This window comes from Camelus bactrianus, chromosome 15 (assembly GCF_048773025.1).
Source record: "Camelus bactrianus isolate YW-2024 breed Bactrian camel chromosome 15, ASM4877302v1, whole genome shotgun sequence".
NCBI lineage: Eukaryota > Metazoa > Chordata > Mammalia > Artiodactyla > Camelidae > Camelus > Camelus bactrianus.
In genome coordinates this window covers 3927165-3954389 of record NC_133553.1, presented here as the reverse complement: position 1 = coordinate 3954389, position 27225 = coordinate 3927165, and the positions used below count along the sequence as shown (strand labels likewise).

Below are 27225 nucleotides of genomic sequence, written 5' to 3'. Positions count from 1 at the left end.
CTTGCCCTTCAGCATGAGGCAGGTTCTTTGGGGGAAGTCAGGGGTGATCAGGAGACACCCTGTAGGACCCCTGTCCCTACACCCCTGCTCCCTCCTGTCACCATGCCCACTGTCAGTTTGGCATCTCCACATTTATGTCACAAGATCCAATTTCTGATTCTTTGAGTTCTTGCAGTTCATCCCCTAACACCAAGACTCAGTGGGGCCCCCACAGGGTCTCAGCGTTGTTGTCTGTGAGCCGGGGGGTAACGCTGGTCCCTGACGTCATTGTGAGGAGGGTTGGGTCAAGCACACACATTGTTTTGCAAAATGACTGGGACATATTTCTCACTCAGCATTCTCATAGTTTAAAAGAAATTGTCTGCTCACAGAATCATCAAAAGAGACCTTAGGAAGTACATTAAATTAAACTGAAGATATAAGAGCTCAGGCCCAGAGCTTACCATTCTCTGCTTTAAAGATAAGGCAAAAGGTCCCTTTCTTCTATTAAATATTAGGTCTTACTAGTTAAAGAAGGAAATATAATAATGAGAATGTGCACATTTTGAGATCTGTGTCTGAGATGTGAAAATAATTATTTTCATTCTGTATAGACACGGAGATGCACACACAGACTACAGTGTCCGTCAGAGGCCACACATACATTAGAGAAGACAAAATCAGGAAAAAATAAGATCCTATTAAAATAAATAACTCTTTTTGCCTTACAGCACAGTCCATTTGCCAACTGAAGGGGCCCCTCAGCTGTGGCAATGATGTGTTTAGAGAAGATGTCAGAGGTGCATTATGGCCCGAATGTTTCCCTGCTCCAACCTGCCCCCTCTGCTGTTCTCTCCTATTGTCACCCCTAATGAAATTGTCACAGTTCTCTCTGTGTCAGTGTCTGCTTCCTGGAGGACCAGTGGTCACACCCTCTTGAGGGCAAGCAGTGATTCACGGGCACACAACTCACAAACCAGCAGGAACTAAGATGACAGGGCAGATGCAAGGTTTCCCCTTCAGGGCAGCAGTGACCACAGGGGCCCCGGGGCTCCTCCTGGGTGGTAGGTACAGCCTGTGTCTAGATCTAGTGATGGCTGTGCTGCTTCAGTCTGTAAACACTCACTGGGCATGTGGGCCCTGCCAGTCACAGGGGTGTCTGGTCGTGAGCTAGATGACCAGAATGAAGTGGCCGTGTCTCATGGTGAGGAACGGATGAGGTGCAGGGGGGCCATGGGCATCCAGCGAGAGGCCCTGCACTGACCAGGCCCGTGCCCCCGCCGCACATCAGTTGCCCGGCAGCCCCGGCTCCAGGCAGACCCTGAGGGGGGCTGAGGGCGGCAGTGCTCTCAGTGGGCCCCATGAGCGCCATTCATCCTCCCACAGCCTCCTGACTCTGAGGTGGGCGGGGCAGGGTCAGTGGTTGGGGTGCCACCACTGCCAGGGAGAAGGTGTTGGGTATAAAAAGAGTCCACTCCACTCTGCGCCAGCTGTCCCTGGAGCCCACAGGGCCCTCCCTCCTTCCAGGTGGGGGAGGCAGCCAGCCCTGCAGCAGCTCTGGGGTCCAGGCTGGGCCACAAACAGGTCAAGGTGAGACTGCTGTGCTGCCCGGGAAGTGGGGGGATCAGCGATGCAGCAGCAAATGCCAGCAGGAGCAGCTCTGTAACCGGGCTCCTCCACTGTGAGCAGAGCTGGGGCTGGAACATCGCTGTGAGGGTGGGAGGGCTGGGAGAGATGTGGCCCTGTGGCTCTGTGGCCCTGGACAGGGCTAGACCTGAGCTCAGGGCCTGAGGGCCTGGGGGAGAGGCAGAGAAAGACACACGCAGGGAGAGACAGTGTGTGAGTGAGAGAGAGAAAGGTGGGGGTCAAGTCCTAGAGAGGGACAGGAGGTGACAAGAGAGGGACACCATGTGGGGGGAAGCAGAGACAAGAGGAGGCAGGAAGGAAAGAGGGAGCCAGCCCAGGGTGCGTGGTGGGGGACGATGGGCCAGGGTGACTGGGAAGGGGAGTTGGCCCATCCTTCACCAAGCCGTGTAGCTGCCACTGTCAGGGCCGCAGGGACCAGCAGCCCGCCCAGCTAGACAGGCACCATCGGCCCTCAGGAAGGGCCCTCCGGCCACTTCCAAGGTAAGGAGGACCAGGAGGGCTCTCCCCAGCACCACAGCAGCACCATCTCTAGCTTCACAGAGACCCTGTGAGCAGGCGCCGTTCCGTCCCCCGTTCCACAGAAGGGAAACTGAGGCTCGGCCAGCCAGCCAACTTAGCCCTGTCTGCAGGGTTATTCACTTTCCCGATGCTTATTTCCCAGGCAGGCCTGTGCCCCTGTCCTAAGAAGGGGGCCTGTGACAAGCCCGAAGGCCTGGGTACCACCCGACTGCCCTTCTGTGCTGGGTGACCTGGGCAGGTCTCTTCCCCTCCTTGGGCCTCGACTGTATGACCAGCGGCCCTTCTCCCCATCTTCCTGGGTAGTGGGACCCCAGCAGGGCCATCACTCCAGGCCTCCCAGGCTCCTGGGTGGGTGTGGGGTGAGCTCTGGCTCTCGGGGGAATTCCTTTCTGGGCGAGGTGATGGCTCACGTGCGCTCACCACTTTTTACGGGGTCACATCCTGCTATTTCCGTCTGGAATGAGACTTATCTACCATGGAGCCTGAAACTTGGTTTTCCACATTTTTCTAAATTGGCCCTTGTGCAGAAGAGTGGCTCCCTTGGCCGGGGTGACAAACTCAGTCCTGGTGAGGAGGCCCTTCTTACTCCCCTCACCTCACTGCTGCTGGTCACCCCCAAACTCCAGAGCCGTGCTCACCCCCTTGGATTACCTGCTCCCCCCTCCCCATGCCAAGCCCAGCCACCTCCTCCTGCCCCAGAGACCCCTCCTCCTGAGGGAAGTTGTGGGGCCCTTAGGGTCAGGACTCTAAGCCCTGTGTCACGGCAGGGAACACCCCAGCTGATTGGTGACAGGCCTGGAAGCAAGGGTGGGGCCCTGAGCCCCAAGACGGGCTGTGTGGCCTTGGTCAGGTCACAGCCTCTCAGCCCAGCATCACAGCCTCGCACACCCCTCCAGGCCCAGTTGCCTGAGATGTCACTCAGTCACACATGCAGGCTCCAGTCCCACTCCCCACCCACATGCAGGCACATGGAGGGCACACATGCACACACAGGGACATGTACACACATACAGGAACATACACACATGCACAGGGACACACAGACAGGCTCATCCCCCAGCCACCAGGATGCCACTTTTTCATTCTTACATGTTGCTGCTGCAATAAAATAATTAAAACATGAATATTCAAATGGTAAATGCTAGAGAGGGTGTGGAAAACAGTGAACCCTTGTACACTGTCGGTGGGAATGTAGTTTGGTACAGCAGTTATGGAAAATGGTATGGAGATTCCTCAAAAAACTAAAAATACACTTACTATATGATACAATAATCCCACTCCTGGGCATATATCCAAAGGGAGCCTTAATACAGAAAGACACCAGCACCCCAATGTTCATAGCACTATTTACAATAGCCAAGACATGGAGACAGCTTAAATGTCCACCAACAGATGACTGGATACAGAAGCCATGTCATGTATACAATGGAATACTACTCAGCCATAAAAAATAATATCATGCCATTTGCAGCAACATGGATGGCCCTGGAAAACATCATTCTAAGTGAAGTAAGCCAGAAAGAAAGAAAAACACCATATGACAACACTCATGTGGAATCTAAAATTAAACAGACATAGAAAACAAACTCATGGTTACCAGAGGGGAACAGGGTGGGAAGGGATACACTCGGAGTTCGAGATTTGCAGATAGTGACTGGTAAATATAAAATAAAATAGAGCAACAAGTTTATACTACACAGCACAGGGAACCATAGTCAGTATCTTGTAGTAGCTCATGGTGAGAAAGGACATGAAAATGAATATACGTATGTTCATGTATGACTGAATCATTGTGCTGTACACCAGAAATTGACACAACATTGTAAACTGACTATACTTCAATAAAATAAAAATTTAAAAACCTGAACATTTAAAACGACCCTTGAGAGAAATGGCCCCATCTCACCAAAGGCAGGAAAACGCTGAGACACTACGGGGAGGAGGAGGGGAGATGACGCTGAGAGGCCGGGGGAGCGGGAGGGCAGCTATAGAGGGGCACCAGGCAGGGGGCAAACGCGGAGAAGAGGGGACAGTTGCTCTAGCCCAAGGAACGCTTGCCAGCCAGATGTGTGACATGGCCCTGTGGCATTTGGACAGGCCAGGGTGGAGCAGGGCTGAAAATGGGCCACGGGCTGACCTGGGCCTCTTTCTGGCTTCCAGCTGGGCTGGGGATGGAGGGACACGTGTGACCCAGCCTCCCCTAGCCAGTGTGAGCTGCAGACCTCCCTGGGCACAGGCTCAGCCAGGAAGGTCTGAAGCTTGTCCCCTGCCTGGGTCAGCTGTGTGCTTTCTGAATGACTGCTGGACCTCTGGTCTACGTGCCACCCCACACTGACACACGTGCGTACACACACACACACACCCTCCCAGTAGAGTGCCTTGTAGGAGATGCTCCATTTGGGACCACCAGGTGACATAAGCTGGCATTTGGGAAGAGGTACACACAGTGTGTTTGTTCCATTTGTACTTTTTGTTTCTTTGGTCAGGTTGGATATATTATCATTTGTTATGCTCCTCTTCGTTTTTATGTACTGAAATTTATTTATTTTTTGAATAGAAAACATGACAATTAGGCAAGTTAAATGGCTGAGGGGTGACACACACACACCGGGGTGCATCATGAACCTCCTGGATCTTGGCTAATGATGGAAGTGGACACATGAAGGATTCCCTGGTGTGACAAGTGAATGTGAGCATCTTGAAGCCCAGTCATGTGTTGTTTCTACCTTAATGTTCTTTGAAATAAATGATTGCCTCCCCATGTTCCTGCTTTACTGAATTACCCACCGCGTTGGTGAGTCAGCCTCAGATACCAAAAGCTGCAAAGTAATATACCACATCATATGCTTTCACTCATGAAAAATAAATGCACTAGCTTCCTTTTTTTGAAGTAAATCATTTTAAATTTGCATCTTATATTTGGTTATCAAGAGGCACGCAGAACCCTCCGATTTTAATGAGAACAGTGCTTTTGTGTCTTTTTATCACATATCTGCTTAATGTTAGGTGTGGTGTTGCTAAGTCAGTTCCACAACTAGTTGGTTTTTTTTTTTCCAGCATAATAGGAAAATCCTGCTTCACATAGGTGCATGGTAGTAAACGAAGCAGTACACAACCTGCAAGCATTGCAACGCTTGTCTACTCCTGACTCAGGCTGCTCCAAAATTCATTTCATGAAAGTTCAGTGAAATTTTGCTTCACCTGGGAATCAGATGTTAAATCAATCAGGCTCTCATAGTCCCATGACACTAATGAGGTTGGGTTAGGTTACTGTAAATAAATTTCTAACCCAAACATTATTACCTTTTGTTACAGGAAAATATTAACAGAGTAGAATGCAAATCCCTGAGGTGCTGCACAGCGGCCCTGAAACTATCTCCATCAACCATAGGATTAATTTCAGTCAAGTCACTGAGTGTAGGAAAACAAAGTTTTCTTTTGATGACATTTTATCAAATACTGTAAAAACTCACATTTTCCCCTTGCATTGACAGATTAACCTCATTTAATTTAGTAAAAATATCTGCAAGATATAAAAGTCTTAGCAGCCACGATGAATTTGTTAAACAATCAGATCTTCAAAAAGCAGAATCCATGAAAACCAATCGTTCACGACGAAGCTCAAAAAGTCTTACAGGCTGCTCCAAGCTCATGTTGACGGAGTAGGGGGCAGGAAAGAAGCTGGACTGGAGGGCCTGATGGGGAGTTGGGGTCACCTCTTCCAGCCCGAGGCCTCAGCTCCTTCATGGTGTCAATGGCGCCGAAGCACGCGGACCGCCAGTCCTGCATGCTCTCACCCGGCTCCCCCTCTTCCGTCTCTTCTGAGATGCCCTTCTCCTTCTCCGTCTTCTCATCCTCATCAGCCTGAAGGGCTGGCCAAGTCCGGAGTCCTGCATACATCCCCGCACCCTGGTCATTCCCAGAGCCCTGGACCATCTGGGAGTCCCCCTTCCATTCTGACCATCTGCTCCCCGGAAGCCCTGGGCTCCAGGAGGCTCTGGGAGGACCCCAATGTCAAAGGGGCAGGGCCTTGATTTGTGGAAATGGATGCCACGGCCCACAGAGGGTCATGACCTGCCAGCATGAACCACCAGCCGAGGCAGATCCAGCACCCGGGGGCCCTGCTCCCCAAGCAGCTCTCTCCAGCTGCCTCTCCGGGGGTGCGTGCTGGCCGGAGCACCAGGGGCTGGGGGTGTCTCAGTCCCTGAAGCTGCTCCCCTTGGCCTGATACCTTGCATGGTGTAGGGTCTTCTCTCCCCAGAACCCCCTGTGGTCCCCACACTCACCACGTCCACCGTGATGGTCGCATCAGAAGTCTGCAGGGGGGAAGCAAGGAGATAGGGACAGGCCATAGCCACAGGGCTGGACATAGAGGCAACGGTCAAGCCAGGGAGGGAGGAGGAGAGGGAGCTGACGCAGGGACGCTCCCTGTGCGCTGCGAGCGCCTGTGCTCACACAGCCAGTTCTGAGGCCGTGAAGGCTCTGCCTCGCAGATGTTTCCTCAGACCTTCCAGGGCGGTGGCTGGCAACCCTGGCTGCACATTAGAATCACTGGGGGCTTTCAAAAGTGACCGGTTTCAGGGCTCCACCGAGTCTAATGGGGGTGCTGGGCCCCGGGATGGCTGCGCACGGCCAGGGGATCCCTGCAGCTCGCAGCCGCGTCAGAAGGGGAGGCTGACAAGGCACGTGGCCGGCGCTCAGTGATGTTGGCTATGGGGGGGTGCAAGGGCCTCAACAGGGAAGTGGATGCTCAGTGACACAGCTGAAGAGGATCCTGGTGACACGGACCCACAGGAGCCCAGGGCCTGTGGGATGATGGGGAAGCACGGGCCAGTGCCATCCTCTGTTCACTGATGGCCTGGACACCCTCAGAGGGAGGTCAGGAGGCTGGGAGCTGAGGGGGTCTTGGGGTCTCCAGGTGCAGCCCCAGAGCCCTAGCCGTGCCACCCGGGCCTGTGGGCCAGGCCTGGGCCTCAGCTGCTCCCCTTTCCCCAGATCCACACCCGCACTAACTCAGCTGGGACTCTCTGGGGACCAGGATAATGGGGGTAAGGGAAGGTCCTTTCAGACCCAGCTCAGGCTTCAGAAGCTAGGGGGCACCCCAGGCTGCATGAAGCACACGATGTGAGGAATGGGGTACAGAGCAAGTGATGGGGTGCTGGGGGAAGGCCCGAACTCTTTCCTCCACACTGTCTGGATTCAGGATGGCCTGTTCCAGGCCAGCCTCCATCCTGCCCTCCTTGGCAGAGGCCACCTCCACACCTGAATCCCCAGGTCTCCCTCTGGCAGATAAACAGCCCTAGTCCCAAAGGACGAATAAGGAGCTTCCACCTGGAAATTCGTCCCCAAGCCAGGCATGGGGAGGATCTTTTGTGAATGGCTGGGAAGGAACCCAGGGACCCTCTGGAAAGAACACTGGTATTCACACAAGGAATCCAGTGCTTATGGTGTTTGTTGGAATAAAAGTAATTGCAGGCTATGACTTCACATGGTCACTGTTCTCCCTGCCTCTCACACATGCGTACCATGCGTTCAGGCATGTGTCCCCAGATGCACACACACACACGCAGAATTGAGTCCTCCCTCCCAGGACAGTCTAGGACAGGGCTCTGTGCACATGCAGTCAGGGGAGGCCCTGTCCCAACACATGCTGAAGGGGAAGTGACTTAATGTACTGTCTCACAGGTGGACTGGCCTGGCTCTGGTAAAGTGTCACATGCAGGTGCACATCCACAGCCAGCGTGGGACTGACCCCAGGCACCTCACCGCGTCCAGCTTCACCATGGTCTCCAGCATCTTGACGGGCACCTCTGGCTCCATGTTCACCACGACCTCCCCTGCGGGGTGGGAGGAGGACCCCCCCATTGTACAGCACACGGCATCCCCGGGGAGTCTGCCTGGACAGAGAGGTGGACAGACAGACAGGGAAGAGCAGGAGTAATGGTGAGAGTCAGGGGTGGATGAAATGACCGAAGGTTAAAGCTGATTCTGGAGCTTTCTGAGGGGAGAGGGAGGGAGGCGACAGCTGAGGGAGAAAAGATGGGCACAGGCAGAGGACGAGGTGGCCAGAGAGGAAGGTGGGCTGCGGTGAGTGACACAGTGGAGGCTGGGAGGGCGCCTGGGTCTTCTCCAAGACCTGGCAGAGGAAGCCATCTGCCCTCGGGCATTCTAAGGACGCTGGCCCTGGCCCTTTCTGGCTCAAGAGTGAGGGGCAGCCCGGGGCAGCCTTCCTTGGCCCCTGGGTGGGTCCTCCCTCCTGGCCTCCCTGACTCTGACTAGGGGATGAGCGAAAGGAAGAAACCCTTGGAGCACCATCCGTGGGCCTTGGGGCACGGCCGTCCCTGCGCTATTCCAGTTGGGGGCCAGTGGTCTGGGGGCCGGGAGAGGAAGCACAGCAGGGAGCTGACGGCTGGGAGCGCCCCAGGTTGCAGCGGCCAAGGCCTGGCAGCCGCCACGCGGATGTCCGAGGGCGGCTGCAGGGGCTCATTCTCTGGGAGGTCCTGGGGGTGGGGGCCGGCGTGGCCTGGGCCCAGAGAAGGGCCAGAGGCACCCAGCTCTGCCCAGCGACCCCGGGGCCCAGATCTACCACTTCAGACAACTTGACGAGGGTGCTGAAGTTGGGGTTCTTCCTGTAATTGTGGATCAGGGATGACTGCACCCCCTTCCCTGCACACTCGATGTCCACCGTGGCCGGTCCACCTGGGCCAGGTTCATGTCCTTGAGGTCCCTCAGGCCCCAGAACAGCACTTGCGTGAATTGGAGGGAGGCGGGGGAAGAGGAGAGCCCCTCAGTCAAGGGCACCAGCTGTGGGTGCCAGGCCACCTGAGGAGGACTTGGCCCCTGGGTGGGCAGTGCGTGGGAGGGGGCCGGGGGCTGACAGCTGACGAGGGGCGGGTGTCCTGAAGGGGCTTCAGGGTGAGGGTGGGTGTTGGTGTCAGATGGAGGGCTGGGATAGGTCCTGGATGGCAGCAGTGTGACAGTGCAGAAGGGGCAGGTACTGGATGGGCAGCAGTCTGGGTCTGCTGCCGGGTCCTTGGTGTGACCTGGGGCCAGTCACTTCCCCTCCTTGGCCTTCATCACCCTTATCTGGAAAATGAGGCATGGCCTGAGGTTGCCGAAGACCACTGGAGTCTGATGCCAACCATATAATATGTGCACAGACCCTTGATAAGGAGAGAGCGAGGGGGCTGGGAAGCCAAGAACATCAGGGCCTGTTGCAGGCAAGGACGGGAAAGGTGTGCAGTCCTCACACACCTCGTCTTGTACTTGCTGAGCATGGACCAGATGCCAATGGGCACAGGCATGATGGGACCTTGGTCCATGTCCACTGGACCATTGATGGGCGGCAGGTCGGCCTTCCCTGCTGGTCCAATCTGGGAAATGGGGGACATAGTGTCCTAGCCTGGAGAGAGCTCCCTCTCCTCATGAGTTATTTGCCACATGACCTGGGGAGACAGGGAAAGCTGAACAGCCTGGGTTCCCGAGAACCACATCCTCAGCTTCCATCACAATGGGCCTCACAGCAGGATGGGGAGGAGACTGGCCCCCACTCAGTCCCCTCTTCCCTGCAGCCCCACCTGCCAGAGCTCGAAGGTGGCCAGCAGGTCCCCTGCAGTGGCGCTGCCCCGGTAGATCTGGTAGGACTCAAGCAGGGGCGGGAAGCAGGGTGGGCAGTATGCCTCACTGGCCAGCTTCACCACGGGCTTGGCAAAGTTCCGGCCCATGTAGTCGGCTTTGCCCTGACACGACAAACAGCCAGGGTAGCCTCTCAGTGCTTGAATTTACCAAGCATGTTGACATTCTGGATCACATTCAGTCCCCCTCAGCATCATGTAGCTGCAGGGGTGATCATCCCATTTTACAGATGGGGAAACCAAGTCTCAGGCTAGCTCAGGCCAGGTAGGTATTGAACGGCAGATGCAGTACTCAGACTAGAAACGGGTGCGCCTGCCTCTAGTCCAGAGCTCACTCGGGGCACCCCAGTCCTCCACTCCCCCACTCCAGCACTCCTGTGGAAAGCTGGGCAGCTGACTGTGGTAGGTGTGGGCAGAGGCCGGGGAGTCCCTGGGGTGGGGGAGGCAGGGGACAGCAGGCCTTAATGACACATCTCTTGAAGATTCTGGGCCTGAGTTTGGGCTGTCTGTGCTGGGAGGCGGGATGCCCTGGCCCATCTCCTCCCTGAGGCCCCAGAGTCCCCGAGCATCAGGAAGGAGTCAGACTGAAGTGACAGGCCAGGGGACACCTGAGGTGTCCTGGAGGGGCTGCCCAACCTTCCAGCTTCCCAGCAAGCACCTGGCCGAGTGGCTCAGGGCAGAGCGGGGGATGGGGCCACCAGTGCGGTTGTAGTGAGGGGCCGTTGGAATGGTCCCTGGTGCCGAAGCCCACCTACACCAGTGTCCTGGCCATAGATTTCAATGACAATGATGGGGGGGTCGTCCAGGAACTCGAGCTTCTCCATAGCACTCAAGGGTGTCGAACACCAGCACCTGGTCCCAGGTGGGGCACAGGGTCTCATTCAGCACCTGTAGCTCAGGGCGGGAAGGATGGGTAATCAATGGTGGTGGGTGGGCTGATACCCGAGCAGGAGTCACCCCCAGTCACTGTGGTCTCCAGGGGACTCGGGGGCAGGAGGGACATGTTCCCTGACTCTTCTGGGAATCTTAAAATGAAGGTTGATGTGAGGTCTGCTCCTGACCCTGTTCCCTCAGCCCCTGCCAGGTCTTCCCTGTCCTCCATGCAGAATGTAAGTGCATTAAAGCCTCCACCATGTGGCCCGGGTCCCCAGGTATCTGCCAGGCTTCCCTCTGAGGGTCTAGGGTGCTGGTTGATCTGTCTCCCCAGGCCCTAGAAGCTCACAGGCCTCCCCCAATGCCCGCAAAGCCAGTGCCACTCCCTCCTCCCCCAGCCCTCACTTCCATGCACTGACTCTGGTCGATAAAAAGACTCAGGTGAAGAGTCTGAGAGGCCACTGCAGTCAGCTGCACAGAGTCTCCGAGCCTGGTACCTGCGGGCAAGGGGCTGGAGGCCTGCTTCTCTGTGGGGTCACAGGCCGGGAGGCTGGGAACAGGTGGCCCTAGCGCTCTCCCAGGGTGAGGGCTGGAGCCAGGGGCTTCCCTGGGCCTGGCTGCAACCTGCCTCACTCACTGGTGCAGACCAGGCTCCTGGGCAGGAGGGAGTGCAGGCCCAAACCCAGGGCCGACTGGACTCCCTAGAGGCCGCAGTGCAGGCCCCACAGGAAGTCCCTGCACTTCCTGCTGTGGCCCAGCTGCAGGCAGGGCTCCAGCCTGGCTTGCACTGCCCAGCCCACCACGCCGAAGCCCCACTCCCAGGCAGCTGGGGGTGGGCACAGGGTCAGCTGCTGGAGCCTGTGGGGTGAGGAAGGGGCAAGGGGCTGCAGCAGGCAGTGGTCAGAGGGCCTCTGTCCCTTCGCAGCCATTCAACTGGGCTATGGGTTTGGGAACAGAGTGCCAAGGAGGATGGGTGGGATGGGACCCGCTGTCATTTCTGCTCTCTCCACCTCTTCTCTGAGCACCCCATCAGCTCAGGCCAGCCAGACCCGGGGTGGGCGCCTGCCCCCTCCAAGGGGAGACTGACCCCTTGAATGAAGCCCGGACCCCACCACCCTCTAATCTCGCTTCTCTTCTGGCACCTTGAGGAAGAGTGCCTTGATCTGGTGCGGTCCTCACCCAGCTCCTCCCATACGATGGAGAAGAGCAGGTCCTGGAGGGGCACCAGGCTGAGGCCATGTGCTTGTCATCGCTCATCATCCATATGAAGACATCGGGGATGCTGTGTGGGCCTGCGGTGGGCAGGTGGGGGCCCGTAAGGGAGAGGTCCTGCCCCTTGGCCAGCCCTGGACCCACGGAGGGAAGGAAACCTGATGCTGGGGTTTCCTTCTCCTCCCACGGATCCAGGGGGAAGAACACCCAACAGGGTGAAAGGCTTGGTCACCCCCGTCCCCTAGCGGCTGTCAGAGCAGGAGGGGCCTCCTGGGTGGTCTGGCTCAACGCCTCCTGTGCAGCCCCACTTCTGCCTCGGGTCACTTGTGTTTGGGGCTGGCATCCCCTCTGTGCATGCCTTCGGGGAGCACACCTTGTCTGCCAGGAAGCGCAGCTTCTGCAGGAAGTTCTGGCTTAGCCTCAGCTTGTCCCACACTGTGTGCCGCTTCACCTGTGCCCGCAGGGTCTTTGTCTGTTGCCCCATACTCTCCTGCGGGGTCATGGGGTGTATGTTGGGTTCAGTCCATGACTTGTGATGGAGGCTGGCCCTAGGGGCAGATGTCCCCCCACCTTGAGTTCCCTTTCCACCTCCAGACCCTGCCCTGTCCCCCATGTGGTCCAGCGGCATCCACACCAGCTCCCGCACGCGGGACTTGAGGCACTCTCCGTCTAGCCTGGTTTGGGACGAGGAGCCCTGGTGCTTGTCAGCCAGTGAGAGGAAACGGCTGGGACAGAAAGCGGGGAACAGGGCTTAGCGGAGCCCACCTGCCAGCAGGAGGCCTGCAAATGCCTCCTTCTCTGCCAGCCCCCTCTTCGGCATGCCGCGCCACCCCAGGCCCGTTCAGCAGCCCTGTGTCTCACCAGCAGCCACAGCTCGGCTCCTCCAGGATGCCCCGCTGTCGCTCAGGGTAGGACTTGTCCGTTTTGATCATCATCCAGGCCCTCTTCCTGTGAACCAGAAGTGTGAGCCCCAGCCTCCATCAGCTCCCCCAGATGTCTTGCCCCGTTCATCACGGGGACAAGGGGCTAGCGCCCTAGGACCTCCCATGAGCACTGTCCCTGGAGTGTCCCATCATCATAGGGAAACCACCAGTTTCTCTGATTTCAGAGCCTGGAGGCCTTCATGTTCACAGGTCTTCAGTTCCTGAAGAAGCCACTTCTGGCCTGAGTCTATGGTCTGGTGGACTCACAGGGGCTGGGCGGGACTCAGGTCTAGATGTGAGCAGTGGAAGGTGTGCAGGCCAGAGACAGAGGGATTGGCCAGCCGCCTCCAGGGATCACAGGGGCTGGGTGGCCCTCAGGCCCTCTTCCACTCTTAGGACTTGGGTGGGGACAGAAACTCCTGCTGGGGCTGTTCCTGCAGAACTTCACCCACCCGACAGCAAGCTGCTGGGCAGACAGGCCTCTTGTGTTGCGAGGGAAACTTCCAGGCTGAGGGAGGCCATCCGAAGCATCCCCCTCCCCAGCTTTCCCCTCCGTCCCCGGCCTGGCCACGACCAGCTTGTCTGTGATGTGTCCACGATGCTGGCTCTGCAGAGGCAGTGGCACTGTTCTGGCCATCAGCTTTTGATGCAGATGCAGGGCTTGCACTCCAAGTACGGCAGGTGGAAGTAGTTCCTGGGGGGTGGGGAGCAGTTGGGAGGTTGAGGCCTGGGAGCCCAGGGAGGTGGCAAGGGGAGCGGGCTATGAGAGGATGGGGGCAGCGGGTAGGGCCTCTCAGCACCCTCTGTCCCGCTGGCTCATCTGTCGGTGGTCTGGGGCCGCATGGGTGGGGTGGAGGAGACTGAGGCTAAGTCCCCAGCCTCGTCAGTCTTGTCATCACTTTTGTTCTGGATCAGATCAACCTCCTTCTTGTCCCCTGGATCCTTCCGAGGCCAAGGCCGCTGAGGGCGTGACAGGCCATCAGCTTCATTCCCATAGTTGCCTGGAGGCAGGGGAGGTCTTGCGAGTACCTAGGGTCCCCACCCTGCCCTCCAGTCCCAAGCTTTGTGGACGGGAAGAGGGAAAGTCAGGGAACGGGGAAGGTGCTGGGGTCAGAGCCAGCACAGACAGGACAGAGCACTAGCCAGAGAAAGAGACCTCCCTGGGGCCCCGATGAGCGCTGAACTCAAGGTCCCGCCAGGGAAGTGCCCCGGACTCCCACCCTCTCCTCGCCCACCCGGCAAGGCCTCGCTCCCTTCTGCAGGGGGCTTCTTTCCTGCCCGTGCCCCTCACACAGCCTAGCCCTAGGCGGAGCTAAGGTGCGCCCAGTGGGGCGTGTGTGCACTCAGGGACGGACGCTGTGTGCTGTGTGGGCCCCTGAGGACACACGAGGGAAGTGGTCAAAGTTCCCCTCCCCCCAGGGCTGCGGCGCGGGGCCTGGCAGTGACCACCCAGCACCCCCCCAGGCCTGAAGACCCCTCTGTGAGCCCAGCTCTCACCTATGGTGACCTCACAGGTGATGGGCTTGTCTCCATTTTCCCAATCCATCATTGAGGCCTCCAGAAAGTCTCCAAATAGAAAGAATTCTCCCACCTTCCACATGCAGCTCTGTGGAGAAGGTGGTTCAAAGCATCCTGAGAACTTAGCCGGGATGTTGGGACTGGGGCCAGGCCTCCTCCTACCATCTCACAGACAGGCCCTGGTGGCTAATGGTGGGGGATATGCTACCCAGCTGTGGAGCTGGGAGCCCAGGCACTGAAGGTCCAACTCCTTTTGCCTCCCAGCCTGGATGTCCCTGGGGGAAAGGCTGCTCTGTCCAACACGAGGACAGCCACCACCAGGAACAGGGCTGAGGCAGGGCTCCACCTCAGGACCTCCGGGCAGAGCAGTCGCAGGCAGTGGAAGGGGACACTGCTTCCTGGGCAGGGAGGTCTCATCCTGGGTTCCAGCCATCGAGGCAGGCAGGGTGGCCACAGGCTAAGCCCAGGCCCAGGCTGCTGGGGCAGGAAGGGGACTGAGCAGGGAGCTCCGGAGGACAGCACAGCACCCCCACCCCCCAGCAGGGGCCTCACCTCTGAGACAGGCGTGGCCTTCTCCCCCTGCACCTCCGAGGGGCCGGTGAGCTCAGGGTTGGAGGTATCCAGGACTTCCACTCCCGGGCCCCGCATGAGGCGGATGAGAAAGGACACGGCTTCCCCCAGGCCCTCGTTCTGGTCCTGGTGCTCGTCGGGCAGCATGTGGTTGCATATGGAGCTGCACACGCTCACCCAGGAGGGCCCGGCGTGGGCAGCACGCCTGCGGGCAGGCGCAGAGGGTGGAGGGGCTTGCTCGGGGTGGGGGGACCTCTTTGGGGGGCTCCCAGCCTGCACCTCCTGGTTGCTGAGCTGAGGACCTCATGCCTGGCTCAGGGAGTCACCCGAGGCCAGAGAGGGCCTGGGGGGCGGCTTGAGGCTCTCAAGGGGCTGCGGAGAGAGCTCGCTCGTGTCTGCTGTGCGCGGTGACGGGGTGGCTTTATCACACGCATGGGGCACTGTCATGTGTCACCTTATTCCCTGTGGGGCCTGAGCCAGCGGTGGCCCCCACGTACAACCACATCCACGTCTGTGCAGCGAAGTCGTGCTGCCCGCTGACTGGTGCCTGCTCCCGGGCCACCGAAAGCCACTTAAAGGACGGCTGTGTGCCACCACAGTCTCACCTGCTTCCGCAGACCCCTCCCCTCCTCTCCAAAGGTCCTTCCTCTCTGCCTCTGCCTGTTAAACGCTCTTCCCCCACGAAGCCCTCCCGTTTCCTAGTCCCAACTATTTTTCTCCTGTTGGGATTTGTCATGGCTCATGTGAAACTTGGATCCAATTCTGCTTTATGTCTTTTGTTTGGTTTTGTTCTGCCTAGTTTATAAAAAATTACAGCATTTTAAAATTTGAGATATACTTCATGTAATGTAAAATTCACCATTTTAAGTATGCATTTCAGTGTTTTTTAGTGTGTTCACTATGTTGTGCAACCATCCAGGACATTTCCATCCCCCTCAAAACAAACCCCGTAGCTTTAAGCAGGTCATCCTCACTCCCCTCCCCCCACCCCTGGGAAATCATGAGTCAATTTGCTGTCTCTATGGATTTGCTTATTCTGGATATTTCATGTAAACAGAATCGTACAATCTGTGTGGTCTTTTGTGCCTCGTGCCTCAGGTTTTGCACATTTAGTAGCACATCCATCTCCCTCAACCCCAATGAGCACTGTGAGGACAGGATGGATTCCTCCCTTGCTCTGTATCCTTTACCCAGCTCAGTGCCCAGGTCGTAGGAGGGGTGAGTCTTTCCAAGTCCCCACAAGTCTGCAGGTAGTTTCTAGGGGGGCAGTACGCATGTGTATGTGATGTGCATGTACATATGCACACATAGATAATTGTCATTATTTCATCATTTTACAGATGCGAAAACAGATACAAAGTTCACACAGCTTCTAACTGTCAGAGCAGCTGGGCTTCGAATCCAGGCAGCCTGGCTCAGACAGGCCCAGGCAGCTCTGTGCAGAGCTGAGTCATGAGTTTCCACCCTTCCCCTGAGGCAGAGGCTGCTGGTAAAAGCCCTGAGCAAGCCCACTGCCGCTCCAGCCGAGGTGCGGGATGGTGGAGGCGTGTGTGGGAGTCTCACTGACTCCGCCCCTTAAGCCCCACCCCCACCCCGGCCTCCTGCTACTCAGCTTTGTCTCCGTCATTGGAAACCTTGAGCAGGTCAGTGAAGTGGGCACCTATGGGCACGTCGTTGACCTTGTCCGAGTCCCGGATCTGTACTTTCGTGCACTTGCAGAGTTGGGGGACAGGTCTGTAAAGACCACCCGCTCATTCCACAGTGGCTCATAGCTGCTCTTCTGCACTGAGGTCCAGCCCTGGTGGGAGGGGTTGAGAGTTTGCATGTGTGTGAGCACGTGTGTCTGCGGGTGAGTGGGTATATATGTGTTATGTGTGGCACGTGGTGGCTGTGCCCGTGTGTATGTGTGTGTGTGTGCATGCTCCTCTCCTCACTCTTCCCCCCGACCAGCCTCTCAAACACTCCTCCCTCACAGTGTCCCCCCGTTCAGCTCTTGGTCTCTGTGACCTGGGGGCAGGGAGGAATCCCTAAGGCCCAGACTGGCCTGGCCCCCAGCCCCTCTGGGCTGGAGCTCCGCTCATATCTCCTCACTTCCAGAGGTGAACGCACCAAGGTTATCGAAGTCCAGTCTGGTGGCTTCTGATTCTGCCTCATGTCTGTCCCCAGGACCACTTGACCATCCCTCTGCACCCTGGTGCCTGTGACCCCATGCCCAACCTCCTTCTGCCTGTGCCCCAATCCCTTCTGGCCAGCAAAGATGACTTGCACATAGGGGTCAACCAGGTCCTTGTTCTCACCAGTGAAAGCCTTCACGTCAACCATGGGGCCTGTGTTCGTGTGGGGCAGCCCCTTTGCTCGGTAAATTTTCACGTAGAACCGGGCCCACTGGCGTTCAGGGGGCACCCCATCAGGGAGCAGCAAGTTCCTGCTGGCGCATACAGTTAGGACTGTGGTGGCCAGACCGGGCGCCCAGACTCCTGCCCCAGCATCTGCACACCCCTGGGGCCCAGGACAGCATGTGAAGGGTGGCTGAGAAGGACCACACCAGGACTGAAGATGCTCAAGTTGACGGTTTCTGGTCTCTCATGGGATCCTAGGCAAATCTCCCCAACTCTCTGAGCCTCAGCTTCCTCACCTGGAAGACAGGAATAACAGCCACCTCCCAGGAGTAGGATAAGGCTCCCTTCCAGGAGTGTGATAAACAGGTTAAAACACATGAGCACTTTGTAAATTGCAGAGGGGGAGATCCATCCTGGTAACACTGTCCCCTTTCCTAGCTGGGTGTCACATCTTTTGTCTCCCACACAGAAACCTCCCCCGTGGCCACCACGCTCCCTCCCCGGCCCGCCAAAGTCATGACTCACTGGATCCCAGCACTTTCTCCCACTGTGTTCAGATAAGGTCCCAGAATATTTCTCAACAGCCACTGTCAGCGGCTTAAAATTGGCACAGAAAACAAAATGGCTTTGCTCTCCTGGGTGTAGACTCAAGATCCAGCAGCTCTGGGAACCTGCCCCTTTTTTTCCCAAGTTTCTCACAGACAGAAGTCCAGATGTCAAATGACTGTCATTCCTGACTGTCCCCAGTGAACCCTGCCCGCCTGGCCTCAGACGTTTCTGTCCCATATGGAGAGTCCGTGGACACTGACGCTGGCTCCTTCCAGGGACAGCTGGGCCGTCTGAGTGTGTGGCTGAGGGAGACAGAGGGAGGGCACAGTCTCTGGGCCAGGTCCACCCTGGGAGCCCCCTTGTGCCCCTGGAAGGGCCAGGCCAGGTCGCCAGGGGCCGGGGGAGATGGGAGCCTCAGCCCTTGATGCCATCCTCGTCCATCTGGCTGGCCTCGTGGGGCGGCTTGGTGTCGGCCCCCTTGCCCACCACGGGGATGTCACACCTCCCGTGGCCCCTCGGCCCCGCGGGGACGTGCGCGGGGGCCGGCAGGACGGCTCACCCGCGGGGCAGCCGGGGCTCTGCTGCGGTGAGCGGGCCACGAGCCCGGGCCGCTCCCGCCCTCGGGGCCGCCGCCCAGCCCGGAGTGGAGCACAGTGTTGGTGCGTGGGGTCCAGGCTCTCAGGCCCAGCAGCCCTGGGGCCACAGCTCCGCCTGCCTCTGGGCCAGAGGACACATGTTCCCCGAGCCACGGCCCGGTCATGCCCCACAGGGTGTGGTGTGGTGGAACTGGTGCCTCAGGAGCAGGGGGCTGGGGCCTAGGCTGCTCCAGAGCGTCAGGGTCTTGCTGGAACAGATGATTGTGGCATGGATACAGGAACAGGTAGCCAGACGGCTGGGTGGGGAGACGGATACATGGTGGGGTGGGGGGCTGCCAGGCCAGTTGAAAATGTAGACGGATGGATGGGTGGATGGTAGATGGATAAATGGATAGAGGATGGATTAATATGTGGACAGGCGGGTGGGTGGATGAGTGGATACACGGGCAGGTGGACAGGTGTGCACATGGCTGGCTGAACTGGGGGACATTTGGCAAGAAAGGAGAATGAGACTCAGGAAGGACATAAAATCTGCCTTCAAAGGTAAAGGCTATTTGAAGAGGGAGTGGGTTTATTCTTTCAGTCCTTTCATAGAGAGATCAGACTAGGTGTTTTTAAGGTCTCTTGAAGTTTCCATGTTCTAAGGTTTTGTGATTTTTATGTGTATAATCTTGGGTTTTGAACTTCAGTTTCCTGGCCTGAATGATAGTTATAATGTGCACCAGCCAAGTGTCTGCTAGGGTGAACCTCAAGGAATCGCCAATTTCTTCAACCTAGTAGTTTAGTGGCACCTCCGAGACACAACTTCTCTTGGCCTCATTTACCTCTTCTGTAGAATGGGGAGGAACACTGATGCCTCCCTCACTGTTTGCTGTGGGTGAGATGTGATAGTCACACATTGTAGTGTCACTGTCAAAGGGCTAACGAGGTCCTTACTGTACCCCCAGTGACAAGTCCACTTGAGGGGCTTGGGTGGAGCCCAATGCCAGCTTGTGTGCCCGTGGTTCTCGGGCTGGCCGTGTGCTTAGCTGTTGTCTGTCAGGCCAAGGGCACTTTCTCTGCCTGGCCCAGCCATCATCACCAGCCCTCTGGGCCAACCCTCGGAGTTCCTTCACCGACCTCATGGAGGTTTGACCCCGGGTTACCATAGACACAGCCCCACATGGCTGTTCTCAGGTGGCCTGGGTCCCTTGATGGATGGTCAGTGGAAGTGTTTGAGGGCCCAGCGTCATTGCATCTGGTGCTGAGAACTTCACCACCGACCAACTGGGTGACTGGGGAAACCCGGGTGCTTCTCTAAGGTCCAGGCTCCCCAACTGTAAAAGGGGGCGATGCTGCCTACCTCGTGGGGCTCCTGTGAACCCCGCAGACTGGGTGCAGGTAGTCATTGTGTTTGTGTGCAGACAGGGCACCCCATTGCCCTGCACACCCAATGGCTGTGTGTACTTGTGGCCCCACCTGAGTTCACGGTCCTGGCCAGGCTGAGACCAGGGGCTGGCAGGGTGGGAAGGACAGCGAGCCCCAGGCTCCCAGAGCCGTGTGCACCCACACTGACCAGGCCATGAGACTACACACCAGGCTGGCAACACGTGGTTCCCACGTCCATCTTGAAGGACCCCACGAGGGTACCACTGCACAGCAGGTTCTTCGAGTGAGTCACCTTCCAGGCAGATCCACCAGCCGCCAGTCAGGAGGGATGGGGCTGAGGCTTTCCACGGGGCAAAGAGTTGACTCCCAGTGGTGCCACCTCACTCTTTCTGGGGACCTCAGCTTCATGGAAGCAGGAGGGCATCCGGCAGGGCAGGGGTGGCTCTCTGGGGCTTAGCATCAGGCCGTCCTGCCTTCTGTGTTTTGTGGGCTCCCAGGTACGGGTGAACAGGTTGTACACTCTCCAGAAGCATCTGGCTGAAGGAGTGAGTGGGGCCCAAATCCAGCCAGTGCTTGGCTTGCTCAGATGTGTGTCTGGGTGCAGGTCTGCTTTTCTGTGGCTGGCCCTCCCAGAGGGGGTGCCCTTTGCAAGTCTGCACAAAGGTGCAGTTGGAGCCCCACCTGCCAGGGACTGTGCGCCACTCACCGAGGTCTTGATGATCCTATCGAACATGCCATCAGGGGAGATGTGGAAGTCAGAGATGAAGCGCTGGAGGGGGAAGGCCCCAGACCTGGTGTCTCTGGGCCGGCAGAGGCTGAGTGCCAGTCCCCTCCCTCCTGGCAATGCCTGTCTGCATCCGGGCCAGGTCCCGTGAGCCCCAAAATGTGGATGAGCAGGAGGAGCAAGAACCCTGGTCCCTGCTGACCCTGATGCAGCTGAGAGCTGTGTGGCCCTGAGCAACACATCCTCTGAACCCCAGCTTCGTGAGCTGTCAAGTGGGGGTAATGACCCACCTTAGAGTCTCGTTACCGGGCTTGATGAGACACACGAGATGCTGGAAAGTATACTGTGGCTATCAGGGTCCCACAGACATCACCATTAAAGTACAATGCTGCCTGCACGCTGGGCCCCAACTTCAGAGGTGTTAACTTTTACAGTAAGCTGATCCTTAGAACTGAGATTGGATGAACTTACTCGGCTGTCAGTGTAAATGCTGTGGCTGTGACCCGTCCTCCCCAGCTGGGAGCTGCTACGCACAGGTGCAGCTCCCCCTGACTTCTTCTGACCTCAGCGTACCAGCGCTGGGAATAATGAGGGGGTGGGCAGTGAGCAGAGGGCCCACTGTTTTGGTGAACTTGTGGGCAGGAGAAGGAAGAAATATGGCCCAAGTACTTGGAATAAATGAGGAGAATCTTCTCCCAGCTGCTGGAGGCTCACGCTAGAGCATTGTGGGTAAAAATGCCAACTTTAGAGCCAAAAAGCCTGAGTTTTGGGGCCAACCACTTCTTTCCTGGGCCTCAGTTTACCCCTCTGTGACATGGGATTAATGATCCAGAGCCACCCTGGGGAAATGCTCCGGGGCACCATTCACGAGGTTGCTAGGAGGCGTGTTTATAAATCTAAATGAGATGACCCCAGTCAAGCATTCAGCCCAGGTCACGTCAGGGCACAGTGCATGCCAAGTGCTGTGCATAGCAGCTCTCTGCCCAGGTGGTGCTGACCACGGGGGCTGAAGCTCTGGAGAGGCGGGTGGTCCACGCATCTAGAAACACAGATGGTACCTGACCCCTTGGGGAGACACCCCAGGCGAGTAGATGGGAAATTAAGAAAGAAGGTGGCCCAGGAGAGGGCTCCAAGCAGCAGCAGCACTTGAGTAGTGGGCAGAGGGAGAAAGGCGGTGAGGACAGGAGCTGGCGAGACAGGGGAAAGCATGAGAGGGCAGGAGAGGTCCCCGGGGAGGGGCAGCGAGAGGATGGAAGGAACTGGGCAGTCAAGGGAGAGGGGACGATGGTGGACCCTGAACTTAGGAACAGCCAAGTCCGTGGTGAATTGGCTGTTCCTAGTTTCAGGAAAGCTGGGGGTGCAGCAGACGTGACTGCAGGGAGTAAAGCGAGGGAGGGGTGGTCACTAGGAGGTAAGGGGGACTGAGGAAAAGCACAGCTGGACGGACACACAGACACAGGTGGGCAGGTAGATGGACAGACAGATGAAAGGCTTCTAGCTCCTGTCCTCGAGCAGGACAGTTCTCCTCCCTGCGCTTAGACTCTGGAGTGAAAGGCCTTGCAGGCCAAGCAGGAGCCAGAAGCAGAGCAAAGGCAGAGCCGGTGACGCAGAGGGGAGGGTGTCATGCTAGATAATCTGGGACGTAGAGAGTGATTCCAGACAAAGGGGAGGGGGGTTCTAGGTAGAAGGAAGATGCTGGTGGGCAGGACTGGATGCACCCACGGAGAAGGGGTCTTGCTCTGGCCTGTGGACAGCCAGGTTGCTCGGGGAGAGTGATGGTTGTGAGCCTCCCTTCCCGAAAGACAGGTCTCCCTTCTCGACAGCCAGGCAGGAGGGTCAAGGCCAGACCGGGTGCCCCAGAGCTGTGCCGGCCCTGGCGGAGGGAGGGGCTCAGCTAGCACTCTGAGCCATCTGCTCTCATAGTTCTTGTATCTCTGGAGCTGATTTCCCTTTTGTAATTACCTACGTGATGTTGATTATTTTCACCTCCCTCTATCATGTTTAGGGTTGTCAAAGGCAGGTTCTCATCAACTCAGAGAATTAGCAGGAAGCAGTCCACCCCTGGGACCAGGGGGATATTATAACAGGAAGAGGAATTTAGCCCAGAAAGAGAAGAAAAGGGAAAGAAAATTCCAGCTTCGGGGCTGGAAAGAATCATGGGAAGATAGTTTAGAGTTCTGTTTCTCAGCTGGGGGCAATTTCAACCCCTAGGGTGCATCTGGAAACTTCTGGACACTTCTTGGCTGCTACCCCTGAGTGGAGGATTGCTATTGGTGACCAGCGGGTAGAACCAGGGATGCTGCTCAGCATCCTGTGATGCACAGTGCTGAGTGAGAGGATCTTGGGGTGAGAGGAAAGAGAAATTGAATAAATCTGTTACTTGGGTTTGTGAAAAGGAACAAAAATGTGATCAGGTATAAATTGAAGATAGTCCAAAGATGAGCAGAATAAACAGTCTTAGTGGATATAAATTTAGAGTTTGGAAAACAGATTCGAGGCTAGAACTAGGAGGTATCCTGTTTGCAGCCCCCGCATAGCCAGTCATGAGCCTGGTGCACAGCAGTTGCCCCGTGGATGTCTGTTTCTTCATTTGGGTAAGTATCCATTTGTCAGAGTGTCACCAAAGACCTCCAGGTACATGCCAGTCCCTGGGCTGGGCTAGAGCGATGCAGGAGGCCAAGAGCCTCCCAGTTTAAGACATGAAGGATCAACTGCAACTCAGCAATGTTACTGTCAGAGAGAGAGGAATGCCCTGATCTCTGACCTAGAGAGTGCATGGAAGGCTGCTCAGTGCAAAGACATTTGAGCTGGGCCCTGCAGGGTGAGTAGGAGTTTGCTGGGGAGCCACAGAGTGGGGAGAACAGCTCTGTGTCCTTGGAAAGGAGGAAGGCATTTGAATGAAACATGAGGTGTGTGGGTCCAGTGCAAGGTGAGCCCTCCAGTCACCCCAACATGGCCTCGCCACTATCAGATAACCACGGAAGGCTGTGGGCGCCCGTCTCCATAGCTGTTCAGGAAAATTAGACCTTATCGGGTCTGGAGGCTTTTCCAGTCAGGGATACTTCCTGACGTGAGGTCAGAGATGGGAGCCTGAGTTTCCTGGCTCCTGGGAAGGTTGCCACATGGGGCTGAGGGGCGTCCTGAACAGTGAGGTCCCAGTCCTGTGGGAAACCAGCTGTAGGAACAGGGCCCATCTGTGGTTGCTTAGGAGACTTCGGCCAGGCCCTGGCCGGAGCCCGGATCCCTGTGAAGGGCAGCTGCGTGCTTTCTTCCTGAAGGGGTGCAGATGGGGGCTCCCACAGCTGCCTAAGAGACGTCCTCTCACACGTGGCAGATGGTGCATTCTGCCCTCACCGCTCCTCAGGAGACGCTGAGGCACGGGACAAGGATGCCTCACGTGGGCCGGCCTGGCTCGCCTCACTGCCTGAAGCCGCCAGGAGAAGCAGGCGGGAAGCCCCTCCAGAAAAGGGAGGGCCAGGGCCCCCCTCCCAGTGACCTCTGTCTCAGTCTGAAGTGCGTCAGGCGTCTGCGGGGCTTCCCTCCCCAGAGCTGACTATGATGGGTCCCTCCCGGGAGCCGAGGCACAGTGCTGTCTGGGGTGGCCATCCAGGGTGGCAGGCAGAGAGCTGGGCAGAGGCCAGACGGCCCGGGCCCTCCTCTGTCTATAATGCTCTGCGATCGTGGCGCTTCCCAGATGGAGGCCTCAGTCTCCGCCCCGCAGAGAGAGGTTCAGGTACCCGTGACAACAGCGGGCAGGGAGTGCATGCACACAGAACTGACTCTGTCACTTAGCACCTGGGCCAGGTCCTTCTCCAGGAGCCTCAATGTCCCTTGTGTAAAATGGGCTTGATGGTGACAACTTCTGACAGTTGTGAGAATCAGAAGACATAACGCCCTTAGAAGAATTTAGGAGATGGCACAGCACATCTCAGGTGCTCGTTATGGTTCTGGGTCCACCATGGGCCGGGGCCACCATGGGCTGGGGCCCGGGCCTGGGAAGCAGCTGGAAGCAGGTCTCACAGGAGCAGGGCTCACTCACAGGCACTGCTGGGAACGGCGCAGGAGGGCCTGGGGCGGTGTTCCTTTCTCAAGGCGGCTCCTGCTCAGACCAGTGTCAGGCTGGGATCCAGACCAGGGGTTCAGAGGACAGGGCACTGCATATCAGTGTGCTGGGGGTTGGGCCAGGGCGGGCCGGGGTCACCCCAGCTGGTAGCCCTTTGTGCCCCATGACTCCCAGCTTCTCCTGTTGGGCACGATGAGCCGGTGCCCCGCCCCTGTCACCCTTTAGAGGCCCCTTCCCTGAGGGAAAGGGCACTGACCTCGTTGTAGGAGGGGCAGTTAGCACACTCCTTCATGGATGTGCACTTCTCATCGTCCCCACAGCCCCGCACTCCACGGGGTCCATTTTCAAGCTCACCAGCTGCTGGGCCTCAATCATGGTGACGCCGACCTGCGCAGGTGAGGGTGGGGGGTGAGAGGGAGAGCCGGTGAGGCTTGGATCTGTTCCCGTTGGAGTCGGGGGCTGGGGCAGAGGGCCAGAGGGGCAGGAAGCTAGCACTGGGCTTGGGTGCCAGTCTGAGCGCTGCCTCGAGCCTGCTGTGATCCTGGGCTCTTTTCCCGCTGAGCTCAGTGTCCTCATTTATAAACAAGGGGTGTGGGTGGATCACCTCTCAGTCAGGGTGCACTAGAATTACCAAGGGGGAGGGCGCAGCGGTGCTTGAAGACACCGAGGCAGCGATCACACTCCAGACCAACCCGATCCAATCTTGGTGGGTGGGGTAGGAGGCGTGGGGCCCAGCATCAAAATTTTTAAAGCGCCCAGCGGATTGTAACTGCTGTGAGTTCTCCCCCGGAATCGACGACCCGGCCTCACAGAGAAATGCAAACTTACGTCCCAGGTTTCACGCGCTCAGGAATGAAGCTTTCTACATTAACATGAATTTCATTTTCTGCTCCAGCATGTCCCATCTTTGTGTGTGTGTGTGTGTGAGGAAGTAATTAGGTTTATTTATTCATTCTTAGAAGAAGTACTGGCAATTGAACCCAGAACCTCCTGCATGCTAAGTATGCACACAACCACTTGAGCTACAGCCACCCCTCCAGCATTTCTCACCTTAACCCTACCGGCCTCCTTTTCATTCCTGGAATTTGGCCCCCTTTCCACATTCTTAGTTTCCCCTCTTTTGGAGAGTTGGTATTTTATTGTTTAAACTGCTAAATAAGATTTTACTACCTAGAATGTCTTTCCCTTTTACATAAAAAAGAATAACCATGAAAATCATCATCTGCTGTGTCCATCAAAGTCTCATAAATATTCTGAAGGCCAAGGAAAATCCATACATTAAAACTAATGATGCTTAAAAAAGAAAAAGAAACATCTATGTCTATAAGAACGTTGTCAAGCAAGTATATAGAACTGGAAACTGAATATGTACTAATTGAAGTAACCCTTGAGCTGTGAAAGCGAGCGTTTCTGTGTGGAACTTGGCATCCCAAAGGGCATGGAGCTGACCCAGCGCAGTCATCACTGCTCCGTCAGAGAGCTTAGAAGGAGACAGAGCCAGCTCGGAGGAGTTTATTGTGAAGAAAGTAAACAGACACTAGAAGTCCTTCCAGAATATGCTTAGCATAGTATGTGATAGAGTTTTAAACTCTATGAAACTTCTTATACCAAAAGTTTTTAAAAATCTTATTTTTCCCACAATGAACCCATCCACTCCTCTCCCTTAAAAATAATCAAAACCAAACAAACAAAAAAACTATTTGTAACTGAAGACTGGGAGGCAGACAGATACAGTTGGGCATTATAAGGTGCTAAAAATGTTCCATCAGGAGACTGACCTTCCCAATGTGAGTGGTTGGCTGGTTTTTATGTTTTTCATCCAAAGGCCTGGCCATAATGATAGGCTTTTTGCCTCCAGTCCTTTCCAGGACCCAGAGTTTCCACCTTTCTCCACTGAGCAGAGCCAACAATGGTGGACAACCTGGGCTGGAAGCCCTGAGAGCCAAAGGGTAGGAGGTAGAGAGGGGAGATGGCAGAGGGTTGAAAAGAGAAAAGGGTGGGGTGGGGTGAAGATGCTCCAGTGGGTGATCTTGGCTGGCAGAGAGGTGGCTCTGAGGGGACTCTTGAGGGTGCACACTGGAGGTTGCTGCATATTAGTTGGGGAGGGGAATGCCATTCCTGCCGCCCCCCCCACACCTGGGGTGCTATGGAGGGGAAACATATAACATGGACTAGAAATTTTTAAAAAATTCTGAGGAAGGGGATTAACCATCTTTTCCTTCCATTCTTCAGTCATCAGCAGAGGACTCGATCTCTCTAGGATGTAACATGAGGCAGCAAAGAGAGACACAAAGGGACCAAATGACCCACCGACCCAAGAAACTCTTTTGGTAATTGGCTATTCCATCCTCTCCTTCCAAGACACAAGGGACATAATCTCTAGGTGGCTTCATGAATGTCATCACAGGGAACAATGAGTATAAATCTATACCTCTGTCCTGGGAGAACCCAAGTCATGGTGCTCTGTGACCAGCCTCTGAGGGAGATGATCATGCTGCAGGGACATCTCTGGGAGCTGGAGATGAGGGATGGTGGACCAGATATTACTGCTCTTTGGAAACATCCTTTACCTTCCCCCATCTCCAGGTGACAGGGATAAGACATGCCCAGATTTTCATTTTGAAAAGGCCACTCCAGTGGTGGCATAGAGGATGACACAGAGGCAGCAGCATGAGGGCAGAGAGACCAGATAGGAAGTGGGTGCCATATTG

At 56.5% G+C, this 27225-nt stretch overlaps 1 pseudogene; it reads right to left on the bottom strand.

The window, feature by feature from the left end:
• Window positions 1-5766: 5766 nt before the first annotated feature.
• The window catches only part of LOC141573427 (otoferlin-like), a 30419-nt pseudogene continuing 8960 nt past the window's right edge, over window positions 5767-27225 (bottom strand).